Source organism: Prinia subflava, chromosome 3, assembly GCF_021018805.1.
Source record: "Prinia subflava isolate CZ2003 ecotype Zambia chromosome 3, Cam_Psub_1.2, whole genome shotgun sequence".
Classification (NCBI taxonomy): domain Eukaryota; kingdom Metazoa; phylum Chordata; class Aves; order Passeriformes; family Cisticolidae; genus Prinia; species Prinia subflava.
Genome location: NC_086249.1, coordinates 67,006,761 through 67,021,467, shown reverse-complemented (window position 1 = coordinate 67,021,467; position 14,707 = coordinate 67,006,761). Strand labels below are relative to the sequence as shown.

At 38.6% G+C, this 14,707-nt stretch overlaps 1 protein-coding gene across 1 annotated transcript in view; it reads right to left on the bottom strand.

The window, feature by feature from the left end:
• HS6ST3 (heparan sulfate 6-O-sulfotransferase 3) overlaps positions 1-14,707 on the bottom strand; it is a 276,111-nt gene that overhangs the window by 111,330 nt on the left and 150,074 nt on the right. The gene's annotated exons all lie outside the window — the stretch shown is intronic.

The following is a 14,707-nucleotide window of genomic DNA, read 5'->3' as shown; positions in this document are numbered from 1 at the left end:
TCATACTTTTATGGACTAAAATATCATGCTTAACCCTATGCAGGAGAGCACCCAGCAGAAAAGCAATCTGCCCAGCTCCAAAAGTACATCTGGAACAGCATGGTGCTGCATCCTTGTGAGTAACCAGAGATGAGGCCTGCAGAGATCACCTGTTGTTTCTGTTCTCTTGAACAGGAAGATCATTAATTTCATAATGACCACCACTATCAGAATGCATGCCAGTGTTCAGATGAAGAAGACATTAAATGGTAAAAATTATGGTGAGATGAGAACGTTTTTCTAGTTCTGAGAGGACAGACTTAGGTAGCTATTTTGTGTCATTTACATCACTCTCTTCTCGGTTTCACAGCCATGTGAAGCAAAAGGAAAGGATGAGTGTTTGTTCCAAATTCGTGGACAGATCTAAAATTAAAAGCCTAAAGTAAGATTGCAGCACCAGAGCTGACCATAAAAAGCATGCTTGGGGGACGGTGTGCCCAAAGCTCTGCTGCTCCTAGTTATGGCAGTATCCCAACTCCATTATCACCTACAAGTAGCTGATAATGGACTTGAACCCACCCAGGGGACTAACCCATTGAATTCTCTAGTTTATCACTTTATCTTTCGATAGATGGCAATCTACTGGGACCACACCCCTGCCTGACCCACAGCTCCCATCTCCCATCGCATTTCCCAACAACTGCATAGGGGTTTATGCAACTCAGGAAGCAGGACACTGCACAGCTCCAAGACACACTTCACTGCACCAAATGATAAACATATCCATGTGTATTTCATACATGATCATTTTTCCAGATATTTCAAAACCATGTTGCTTGATCATATCCTCCAGTGATATGCATAATTGTAAAAATCTCAAGTGTACACATCAGCTATCTTTATCTATCTGACACTGATGTTTTTTGGGGTTAGTGTTTCTATAACACCACAGAAGTGGATGTGTAGGACCAAGTGCTCACACAAGCCTCAAGAACTGTTTTATTCACTGATTGAGGAAATTGTACCTGATGTATGTCAGGACAGGGTCCTATCTTTGTTCCAGGTGGTAACACCTAAATTCTCTGCCTCAGGAGAAGAAAGTAAATAATCCACCATGCCATGCTGCTCTTCAGTATGAGTATCTGAGAAGCCCTTCATCTGTCCACCTAAGTAAGCTCTTATTCTCGGAGCATTCCTCACTCACCTCCCTCCAAGTGTGACACAACAAGCTACAACTTGCTGCTTTGCATATTAGCAGCACACAAAGACCCTGGGACATTTCCTGCACCATTTTTGATCAGAGGAAAAGATTTTTTTGTCTCTTTTGGATTTAGCAATCATCCCAGGTACCAGGTTGACCCAAATCAGTAGCAGCAACAAGACCATCTAAATTTATGCCTGACACAGCACTACTCAAACCAAGGGTGTAATTCTGAGTGGTGATCACTATGGCACAGTGCAGTGCTGGTCAGCAGCTGGCTTGCAAATTGACCACAGGTCTGTAGATCAAATCAAACATTTTAATTATCTTGTATTTTGCATGAAATCATTATATCTCCTATAATCACCACCTGTAAAATTACTGTAGGGATAGGGAACTTCATAACCGTCCCTGAGGCAGCCAGGCATTTTATTCTGCCTGCTTGGCATCGTTCATGTCTTACATTCCTATTAAGCAGCCAGGTCTGACACCTGTCTCTTTAACCCACTCCCACAGATAACCACATACATCTGCATGTAAATGATTAACACTCCCCTCTCGTGAAGCCACACATCTTCGCGCTCCAGTGAGAATAACTGCTTATACTATTGCAAATAATAAAACGTGTCATTCAATCCTTGTAATAAAAGCTTAAACTCCAGTGTGAGGTGACGTGGGTGTAAGTCAACATCAGCAATTTGGACTCAAAGGCAGTTTAACACTATTCATAGGTTCAAAGAGGAGTAAATTGTGTCTTCAGGCTCCTATACCATCATCCCAGTATTCAGACTTCTGCCAACAATAACCTATTACACACTGCTCGAACCCCACAGGGATCATTCCTCTTTGTCTACTTTCTCCTCTTAATTTTGGCACATAAATTACACTAGCTTTGGTTGACAGGGAAAATGCAAAGCTGATGTGTAGAACAGTGTAAATAACCCATATATAATAGTTTTTAAAAAGTTTACTTCTTCTTACTGTTGGGCACATGTAACCTCATGAAGGAGTACAATATTCCAGAAGACATTTACCAGTGAGCTCTCATCCAACTGTAGTGTATCTGTACTTGCATCTTTTAACACTGTGAAGGTTTCTAACATACTTTAAGGCAAATGTTCTGCCCTCTGCCACAGATTTCCAGCCCTGAATAACTGAGCTCCAGAGGTGCATATTTCTCCTAACTGTATCCTACCATGAGATATTAATATAAGCAAGGGAGAAATACTGAAGAAACATAGAAATTATTTTAAATTGGGCTGGAATTATTTAGTTGGAAAACAGTTTTTCTTTGTATTTCTTCATTCTTGTAAGATAGTATGATTTGTTTCTAGTTTTAAAAATTGATTCACAGATCCATGATGCATGACCTTCCCTTCTTCCACTAAAATGGTATGTTCTTAAACTGAGCTCATTCTGTATTTTACGCTTAACAACTGCTGCTGGAAATGTTCTTGCTCTTTTCCCAGGATCAAGCAAGCCTTCATTAAAGGGAATGCTTAGAGGTAAAGAGACGAAATCTCCTACCCTCAAAGTGCTCCTAATTCTGGGTGCAAGAGTACTGGCATATGGTTCTTGTACCTTTGTGATTTTTTTTTTAAAGAAGAGAACTACAGTAATGAAATCAAATGGATAAATTTACTGAAACAACAAAAGGAAGGGACATTCAGAAAGACAGACGAGTATCCCCTTACAGGGAGGAAGTGCCATACCAAAGCATTTCAAGTGTTATCCAACTAGTACTTACACAGACCTTTTTGTGAAAACACTCTCATTGCCTGCAGTTTATCAGCCTTGCCCAACCTACCCAAAAGGTGATCTAAGGGCTCATATGCCATTTCCATGGGAGATGGGACATTAAAATAAAATATATTTCAGCTCTTTGATTCCCATTGATTTTGTGGGTAATACAATAACCAGAATGAGATAGCTGAAACCAATAAAAACTGATTTATAGCATTAAAGGCATTCTTTATAGCTCTTATTTATGGTACATTACATCTGAAATCCAATTTCACAGGCTGCTGTTTGAAACTTTCTGTTCAATCATAAATACACTACATACAGCATAGCTCAGTGCCACAGAGTAAGATTACACAAATGCCTATGTTCCCAGAAGGAACTGCACTTCTGCTGTAAACGAGTTTGACAGTAATTTTTCCCAACCAACTTGCAACCAAAAAGTTCCACGCAGCACTCAATAAATTTAGAATATATGGTTGCTCCTTTAGTCATAATAAACAACTATTTATTAACGTATTTCAGTTATTGAAAAGGCATTAAGAGAAATCACAGAAAACAAACTTGGCATATGTTGTATGATAAACTACTGAGTACATTTCAGCATTGTAGCAGGGACACTGTTTGAAAGGCACACACAAGCAGGCACATGTTCCTCTCCCATTTATAGGGATGGGAACGCTACAATCCTGCTTGTTTAATTTTTGAAGAGTGAAAAAAGGAGCCTCCTCAGTGTATCTCAAAGCTGCTCACTTCAAAGGAACATACCACATTCGGGTCACTTACTATAATCACTGTCAAGAAAAGGGCAAAAAATCAGATCTGACTTTTACAGAGACACTGTCATTTGAATCTGGAGCAAGTTCTCATTTATTTGAAAAGACTTTTCCCCGAAAGTAAAATCACTGCAAATGATGTAAGCCAGGCTTTACACAAATCTAAGTTGAAAGATGTTTTCTCTCTGTCTCTGATACGAAGGCAGACTTTGTCTTTGTGTGATGTTTCCTTTCTTATAAAAGATTATTTTTAAAGATGTAACTACATTGACATGTTACAAAACAGAGTACCTGTAGTGTTACTACTTTAAAAACTAAGAGACAAAAAAAAATCATATTATGCCATATGACATTTTGCTCCTCTAGAGACCCAACTCCACAGAGAAATAGAGCAAGACAAAATTTTATCTCCAAACATACGGGAGTACTTCTGATCTTTGGCTCCTCAACTATAAAGCCACAGACTCCTGCAGGGAATAGAAAATATATCAATGTTGTAGAAACAGACAGTGGCTGGAGACCTAGTGAAAGTAACAACAAAAAAACCCAGTCGACTTAGAATACGTTTTTGGGATAGGGAGGGGAGGATGGGAAAGGAGAACCCAAGTCCCAGGTTACCAGCTGAGAGCAGACCAGACCTGACAGATGTACTTCACCCAAAATTCTACTGGAAGCAGAAGGGAGGGGAGGGCACTTTCAGTGAGGAATCTTTAGACTCCAAAGCATTAATAATTTCATGTCCAGACTTTCACCTCCAGAACACCAATTCAAATCTGATCTACGTCAGCAGTGACCCAAACTTATTAAATGGCCTGCACGTTGAAACGATCTGATAGACTTAATTGGTTTCTAGTGTATTTGAAATAAAGCTGGCCACTACCTTTGACATTCATAGAAAACTTTACAATGGTTGAAGGCAACAGATGAGAAACACTCCCCCAGAACACTCCCCCTCAGTGCGTGCTGAACAGCTCCCAGGAGCGACACTCCCTCGCACCATAAACAAAAAGGAACCTACCTGGCATTAAAGCAATGTAAAATATATACCAATGAGAATTTGTCAGTGTGTGGTATTTTTCGAAAGAGTAATTACTGTATAACATGGATGTTTATTTAATTTTCTTTTGTTTTGGGTGGTTTTGCCACTGAAAGAAAGGTTTGGCCACTAAACCCACAGATTGAGTGAGACTGCACAGTTGGCTGACAAGTATATGAGCAACCATTTGATATCCTGGATTCCTCTAGATTATAACCCAGATCCTACAGCAGCAGCATAGTGGAACCACGGTTAAAAAGGGGCAGAATGGATAAGAACTGCAGATTCCATTAGCCAGGTCCTGGTCACAGGCAGAAAAACCTTCTGTTTTCCTTGACATCATTTAAAATGACTTGTACCTGAGAAAATATGTAACTTTATACCATTTTAGAAGGCTTCTGGACCTAAAACACAGACTCTGGAGCCTTGTGGAAAAAAATCTTTTATATATATGTCACTGAAATGAAATAATATCATATCACCTATTCTGAGTTTTCATGAAAGAAAATTAACTAAGCTTGATCACAAACTATTTACATCCAAATCGAGATTTCACTTCAAGACAAGACATATCTAAGTATGTGTTTCCAATTTTAATGATGACTCCAGACCAAGGCCCCTTCCATTGTCTTCCAGTATAAAATGGGTAGTACTGCTATAGAAATTATGTTTCAATTTTTCAGCAATCCAGTGTTTTGCTTACAATGCAGTTTCATTTGTAAAAGAATTTATGATGAGTCTGCTCAGCATATTAAATGCAGCATGCTAGCACTTTGATGACCTTTCCAATGGAAAAATGTCCCCACCCAATCCCCACCAAAAAACCCTAAAAATTCTGTGATCTATCTCAAGGACAGATTAATAGGAGGAGCAAAATTTTGCAAATTAGAGAAAAACATTTCAGCTAGTTGTTCAAAATTTTAAAAAGGTCACTAGAAATACTTAAATAAATGTACAATATTAAACATATTATTGTATACAATGTATAAAACTTAGAAAAGTATTTAGAATACTCATATTTCTGAATTCTTCACTAAACCATTCTAATGGGAAAAGAGTGACATTTATATTGGATAGTTCACTGACAAGTCCCACTTTATGTAGAAGTTCAGTTAAGACGATGCACTGAATTTGAAAATTAATTAAAACAATAAATCTATATTTTATATTCTAGATTGCAAACATGCGACCATGTTCGGTTCCAGTAAAGTACACTCTTTGAAAAATAATATAGAAGTGTCAGAGGGATACAAAATTACAGCGATAATGGTAAAAGACATGAGAATATTACTTAAGCAGATAAATTACTAGAACTATAAATTATGTTATATTTTCACGCTTTTCCTATAAGACAAGATCAAATTCAAAGATAATACATTTAAGTCTAATTAAAGGAACCTTAAAAAAATATTAAATACAATACATTCCCACAAGATAAAGAGCAAGCTAGGCTGCCATAAACACAAAAATACAAACCACTCTGGATTATGACAACAGCTCGAAATTACCCAAATGTCATTTTTTAATTTTCTGTTAAATGAAATGCATAGCTCCCTACACATGCAGAAAGTAACAAATGTAATGCTGATGCAGCTATAATGCTTCACATTGACACATAGCTTTTCTCTGGATACCTGAATAGGAAATTAATACCATAACAGACACCAAAGTTAACATCTCACAAAATCTAGCTCTACCTGCTTAACCAAAGAAAAGCAACAAAGAATCGCAAAATGGAGTCAGCTGCAGCAGAAATTCAAACTTCACTGTCCTGCCTATGGGGTAGACAGATGGGTGGACAACAGCACACTAAGCCTCTTCAGCAAATCCTTAGTCTCCAAAATAAGGGCAATTAAAAAACACATGCATTTTTCCTCTTTATCTTTTGTACTTACTGTTATCAGGCTTCAGAAAGCTTACTAAAAAAAGGCAGAAAAATAATAGAAATGGAAACATAATGTCTTGAGTTCTCAGATTCACTTTCCTTGAATAACAGCTACCTCTCCCATGCCCCCTCTCATGAACGGCTCATGCTCTGTTTCAAAAACAGCCAAGAGGGTAATTAGACATATAATGGGTGTACAGCCCAGGAGAGATGTCAAAGATATTCTGTATGTGAAGCCATATCTCTCTCAAGAGAAGTTCAAAGATGAAGAAAAGAGGCACATTGTACAATTTACACTGAAGGATGGCACATAAATCTCAGAGTACATTACCCAGGATCCCACCTAACCTCAGAGATGTTGCAAGTCTTGTCGACACTGCAAAAGGAGGACCAGCATCTGATTCTCTGTCCCACCAGTAGCTCCATTTTATTTTGTGTTCATCCCATCCAACCCAGACCAGACGAAGCAAAATGGTTTTGTGGGGGGGAATTTTCAAAGCACTTGAAATGGCTCTGCTGCAATAAACAAGAACAGGGCTTTACAGCAAGAAACTGAGTAGGCACATGAATGCCACGGCAGGCAAGAGGCAGATATGTAGCCATACTGGAGAAGGCCAAGTCTGCTCAGGCAGTGTCAGAGAACTGCATGGAAGAGGAAGATGAACTATGTCCCTTTTTGTCCACAACACTATCTGAGAGCAGTTCCTACAGTAAACTATCCTCAAGCAAAGTGAACCCATACCTGGAAAACCATCTGATTCTAGGAATGTGATGCATACCCCAGGAATGCCTCCCTCTGGCAAAGAAGAGTGGCTGCTACAATGACTTTATCATCAAAACTACATGCCTTAGAAACAGGATAAAAAGTGGAGAGATGGTCCAGGCTCAGCATGAGAAGGGCATCAAAACCATTGGCAGGAACTTTTTATATCTCTTATTGTCAGCCCAGAGTTGCAGTCTCAGAATCCTCTGGGGCTGCAAGGAGGGAAGGGGCAGGGATTCCGAAATGTCCCCACAGTGCCCTCCTGCTTTATACTCTGAGACAGATGGAGTCAGGCAAGCCATTAGCTGGCAAAACCCCAGCCCAAACCTTTTCACTGTTATTTGGTTCCAGCTTTCAGAGAAATCTAAGATGTGTATTTTCCACAAGTTCTAAAAGACAACTAAAAGACCTTTGCCAATGTTTTCCCACTGATGGTGGAGGACTAAAAATATAATTTCTGTATAAGTTAACCATGGGGTTAAGTTGAGGTATGTGTAGGGGGAGGAAGGTAGAGAACGTACAACTGGAACTTGACACAGCTCAGCTTTGGAACGAGCGTCAGCTTCTGCAACCAGCTCCATGCTATTGTAATGACTGAACCAAGTGTGACTGCAACTCAGGGGATAATTGAGAAGCATTGTTTTAACCAAATCAAGTGTGGATCAGGGTAGAAGCGTAGGTATGATTTAAGATCGTAACTAAGGAATAGGATAATCAGTATCTAGGGGTGGAGGTTAGTTAACATGTGTATAATTTAAACTATAAAAATCACAAATCGACTCTGTATTCTCGGGCACAAGATTTGGGCACTGTATCCTCCTGTGTCCTGCGCGCTTGAATAAAGAACCGCATATGATCGCCTTCGTGTGGTTATATGTTTTCCTACGCTAACACCACCAGTATGTGGACAAAAGTCTGAAAATCACAGTACTAAAAGCACACCGGAATCACAACCTGAATTGACAGTACTTCTACCTCCCATAAAAAGACCCTTCTTACATTAAAGTAGAAGTATAAGGAAAGAAGAGATAATGCACCAAAAGGTAAATTTAAAATAGTATCCTAAATGCTCCAGAGCAAACTATTTTTGATGTATATTATGTATTTTCCTAACTTTTCCTTTTCATTAAAATGTCAGTTCAATACTGTGCAATCTACTATAATTCAGGGACTGAAGAATGTCAGTCTCAGGAGAAAACAGGGTTAAGATTTAATAGAATAATGTTGAAGCACACAGTAAACAACTATAATTAGTAAAGCAAACTAGACTTTGTATTTCATTTTCATTTATTTCATATCTAAAGATGTTATTATGTTTTATTTACTAATTCATAAGATTGAAGAATTTTTAAGGCACTTTAAATTATTGATGTGACTTCAGTTCTCCAGTGTGCTCAACATATTTCTGGCTTCATAATCTAAAGCCTAGAGGATCTGAATTTGTTCATGTAACTCCTATCCAGCTGTTAGAAAGAGAAAAGAAGGGAGACTCCTCAGATCAGCCCCCATCATGCAACAGGGAATCATCATAGAATCAGAGAATGGTTTGGGTTGGAAGGGACTTTAAAGATTATCAGGTTCCAACCTCCCTGACATGGTCAGGGACACCTTCCACCAGAGCAGGTTGCTCAGAGCCCCATCCAGCCTGGCCATGAACATTTCCAGGGGTGGGTTATCCACCTATATGAGACACATGGAAGATTAACCTTGGTTTTACAGTCTAAAATTAAAAATCTCGATAGTAGCTGCCAAGGGGAGCCATCCCCCACACAGCGAGTATGGGATACAGAATATTTTCTTGTGTTTCTGGAGTACAGGTAATCACAGAGGGCTACATGCTATCATTAGAAATCTCACATATTTGGAGGGCTTCACCACTTCCACAAAATGTTATCAATTTCTAATGACAGAATCTCTACGGCAGAGTGATTTTTATTCTTATTAACCATGACAATTAAACAAAATATACTTGTTTGTTAACTGTAAATTTTTCAGACAACATGTATCATACTGTGAAAATGATAAATTCTCACTTTTAATTGACTTTTGCCTAATTAATAACAAAAGTGTTTCTTATGTCTTTATGACCAGTATTAATGAAGTCCGTGAACTGACTGCAGTGGGGAAAGTTACTGCATGCCAAAAGTGCTTCATAATTATTCTACATTGATGAATAATTTTCATAGCCAGGTAGATCAAAGCCAATTCACTTAACTTTCAGTTAGAAGTATTTTTAAATGTTACTGTTTGCACCAGTTGTACCAGATGGCAACCAACATGCCCTGCTCTTTTTAGAAAGTTCACAACATCCCTTTCACCAGTCATCTTCTCTACTGCAATCCAATATTAAATATTTCTCAGTTTCTTTGGCTGACAAAACAAATCATAACTACTCAGAGAAAATACCTCCTAATATGCATAGGTTTGCAAATACCTTTAAAATGCACCAATATTTTTTCATATTTTTAAGCCAATTTTTATTTTTTTTGTTGTCATAAATCTCATAGGGACTTGAAAGGATTAAAAGATTAAAAATAAGTATCTGACTTCAAGTAGAGACCTGTAGAAATAGCACAGAGGTATGTAATCAGTGCAAGTGAAGCCAATACCCGAGAAACAAATCTTAGCAATCTGTGGAAGCCTTCTGCTGAACAATGAAGCTCTGGGGAGCTGTCTTGCAGTTAGGGAAGTGAGATCACATTCCTATCATTAACTCCACACTACTCACTAGGATTTATTTGACTTACACTGTTTGAACTCTGACTGTAGGAGCAGCAGTGAACAACTGGTCAGGTACAAGCTCACTTTGACTGAGCCTTTCTAATGCGATGGGGTGGTGTATAGCAACCTCTGGAATTTTCAAGGATGTTTGTATTGAAAAATCTCATCCATGTACAAAACCCTTTGGATACTGATGATTTATTGCCAAGAAGCTTCACTGGTCCCCACTCTATGCTCCGCAGTTTCCTGACTGCAGAACTGAAGATGTAGGCAAGAGACTGATCTTCTCTGATGATTTCTCTGCAGCCATAGGCTATAAAATGTTCCTACTGAAGTTCTCAAAGTCCAAGGAGAACTCATACTTCACTTTTTTCTCTTCCTAACAGATGACCAGCAGAATAACCTGGACAGAGATGACAGAAGGCTGACAAGGTGAACAGCAAGGCATGAGAATGCCAATTTGCTTAAACTGGACAAATACATTTTCAGGCAAGTCATTTTCCTAAACAAAACAAATGATGAAACTGCCCATTATGAAAGAGAAATGTTCTCACACAGAGCAAGAAATCTATGAAGAAGCATTTTAGCCCATGATTTTTTAATATTTTTTTCTCCAAAACAAGGAGAGGGAAAGAGGAAGAGCTTGAGTTCCTGCAAAACTAAACTCAGAAGGAGGAACTGAAGGATAAGTTCTTATTTCACAAATAGGTGCTAAAGTAGGATGGTAAGACAGTTCAAACTGAATTGCACGATAACAAACAGTCTGCCTCTAGGCAGAAGCACTGTGGAGCCTGCAATTTATGCTGTGAGGGAAGAGAAATGCAGAAGAAAAACCTCATGAAAACGAGTGATTAGTCAATAAAATGGCAAGTGAAATTCAGTGTAAACAAATGTGGTGCACATGGGGAAAACAGTAATCTGAACCATGCATTCAGCCTAGCAATGAGATCTTAATGGGCTGTTTCCACTCAGAAATGAGACTCTGAGATAACAGGAATTTTTATGAAAACATAAGCTCTGGACCGATCAGCTGCATTTACTCCAGGGTTGGTGGGTCATCCAAACCAGATGCCTTTCTTTTCTAACAATGTATTCAAATGTCTTTCTGCAACATACTTCAGTTGCAAACATCAGATTCTGAGGCTTGGGATGTAATTTGCTTTGTGTTTCTGCAATACAACCATAATCACACTGGAAAGATTAAAATGCTTTATTAGGCCTATTTAGGTAAATCCTTCTATGCAGTTTATTATCTTCAATTAATGTTATGGTAAATTACTCTTCAGCCATCCTCACATCTTAAAAATAACACCAGAACACTCAACGTGACTTCCCTTTTTTTAAAAAAATGCAAACGTACCCAGGACCTACCCTTCACTGAAAGGGCTTTCTCTACTGCCTTGACATGCATATTCATTAAAAAACCACTCCCTGGAAACCTTTCACAAAACAAAAGAACACTGCTTATTTGGTTAGGCAGACGAGTAATCATATTTACAGAACTGTGAGACTGAAATACTGCAGTTACAGCAAAGCACAAAATTGAGGTCCAGTCTCAGAGCACACTGGCAACCACACACTGACTCCTCCATTGCCCGTGTTTGGTATGAAAGAAGAAAAAAATAAATAAATGTAAAAGTGTTTTGCACAAGCTTCATGCTACTTAGCCTGTCAACTCTGTGAATCTCAGCAAAGAGAAGGGTCAGAGCAGCCTAGGAGCTATTCAAAGTGTTCAAAATCAGGTTGGACGGGGCCTTGAGCAACCTGATCTACTGGAAGATGTCCCTGAACGTGGCAGGGGGGGTTGAACTAGATGAAGGTTGAAGGTCCAACCTTCAAATGATTCCACAACTCCATGTTTCTATTGAATTGAAGACTTAGGCAGCAACAACCCAGGAGGTCCACATAAGCAGCTACAGTAAGCAGAACAGAGCACACCTTCCCCACTCTCCTACCCTCAGGGCAGGGGATTGCCCAAAACACAGGAGAGAGGACAGTGATAGGACCCCACTCTTCATTCCTCCTTTGTAACTCCATAGCAGCATTAGGACCATTGCTGAAAACAAGAACAAGTAGAGGAAAAACTGGATTTTAAAGGTTAACAGGAAAGGTGTAGCTCATGTCATTTGTCGTATTATGTTTTGTCTTTTCCTGTTCCCAAACAACTCTCCCTGCATAGAAAGGAAATATTTTTCATGATAAGGTAGGTTCGTGCTATGAAAAATCTAATGAGTGGATGAAACAGCAATTCATTATCTATTTAAATATTGCAGTGGGTTAATCCAGCAAATAAAAGTGGAGCATGAAGCAGATGGCTCTTTATAGTTTTCATGATTTCTTAAGCATTCCCTCCCAGTGTAAAGTCATTCTTGTATTTAACATAAAATGTACAGCTTTCACCATGTGCACATTATGCAACCATTCATGCAACCTCATAAATGTCTTACACCTTATAGAGTAATTATTTTTATGCCTTTTTTAAAGGAAAAGCTGTAACATGTCATGGCAAAGTATTCTCAGATGTCTTGAAATAATCTGAAGTAGCTGCCAATAGCAAATGATAAATCCACTAAATGCAAATATTTGCTCAACTTACTTTTTGGACATATATTAATATTCTGGGTTCAAGAAATAACACAGGAAAAGCATTTTGACATTGGATTTGGGTGTAATATTTCAAGTGTTTAGTATCTTGCAGAACATGTGCCAGGAAAATAGGTATCTGAGCTCCTCTCTGCTTCATTAAAGCAATTACTGTTCATACTGAAATAGCAACTGCGTACAGGCAAGTGCTGCTTTGGATTTCATAAAAACATGTTCTCTGCCACTGAAAAAAAGTAAATGTAAAAATCAGTGATTGTGATTGTCTCTTAGTTGTTTGCATAGGTGACAGTCCAGTCCAAAGCTGTCCATATGCTTGTAAAAAAAAAGACTATGCAAATATCTTAAAAAATACTCTTCCTCAATTCTCTGACTCACATTAAGTAAAAATTTCTAAAAACAGTTTTTGTTATTAAAATGCACTAAGATGCTAACACACCAAATGCAATTAATATATCACAAATTAAATCTGCTGTGTGCAAAAAGCCAACATCTCATATACCAACTAATCTCAATTACAAGTAAAGCAGCACTTATATATATATATTTTGCAATGGGGAATTGACCTCTGGATGAAAAACAGAATGTCACCATTATCAAGTTTTATACCTTTGTTCCTTTTTTAAACTGTTATATTGGTACTAAATACCACAGAGTAATCCAATGTTCAAACAGTGCAGCTACCCAGGAACAGACAGGAATGCCTAGACAAAGCCTCAAGAGCCTCCATGGAGAAGAAGCTGGGAGAAGCAAGGAAAAAGTCTGAAAAAGGAGACAAGACAAAGGAGAAAAGACAAAGCAGGACAGGTCAGAAGTGCTTGGTGAAAGGCAGCAGGGACATGGGCACCCAGGAGCACACATTGTTCCAGAGCTGGAATTAACCCCAGGATTTCCAGCAAGGTAAGCCAGTTTGTATGAAGCTATTGAAAAAGTCATTCAGAGAAAGCAGCTGCTGACTGCTAAATTAGGTTTAGCAGCAAAGCTCTGAACTGTGCATCTCAAATTTTTTAATCCTTCTGATGAACTATTTCTGTACTGAATTATTTGCTGCTTTCTTCCTAATGGATCTGCTAAAACTACTGAAAAGTGCAGGCACAAAACTGTGTTGAAACAACCTTGTGATGACTTTAAGTCAAGCACTCCAGAGATATGACAGCAGGAATCTGGTTTTGTCTGCCAATTTACCTTACTCCCCTCCATGCACACAAACTACAATTTGGTCTTTAATTGTCCCATCAGAGTAGCTCATGGAGGTTGGATTCAAATGGTGGGATCTGTTTCAGACTGATACCCAATGAATTCCTGAAGCAGCAGTCTGGCTGTACGTGACCATTTCTGACAGGCACAGGAGGAGGTATTTGGCTTTTTAGGCAGACGTTATGCAGTGATTGAAAACCATAAATGTCAACTGAAAAAATCCTTAGGATAGGTAAAACCAGCTGACAGGCACAGCAACTGGACGATATTGATACCTGTCTGAACACAGCTCTTTATGACACCGTTTGCAAGAAAACCTGATGCACTGCCAAGTAAGTTGTTGCAGACATTTTATACCAAAGGCATATAATAGCAAGGTGTAAAAAAAACCATTGTGGGGAGTACAAAGAGACAATGCATGTCACAATTACATGTTTTTCAGATGGTATGAATTCACATGAGGAAGCCCCCAGGCTAAGTCGATTCCTGAAGCACCTGAAGGTTGAGTCTGAAATAAGTAAAAAGCTCTTAGAGTATTCATAAGATTTCTTAGCATTAAATGCTATTTTACAAAGCAAAGAATTTAAAAACCTAGGTCCTACTTGCCTAATTGCGATTAGCTCAAGCATAATAATTTCCCCTGAAGTTCCTCAGTGGCCCACTCCCTTAGCTCACACCAGGCAAAACATTGCTGAGACACCAACAGAACTCACGAATTTGTGAGGCAAACAAATCTTACTGTAGGAAAAGAAATTTTTTCTCACATGGCCAAGATTATAAAAATATCCGAAAGTAATTATGGAGAATA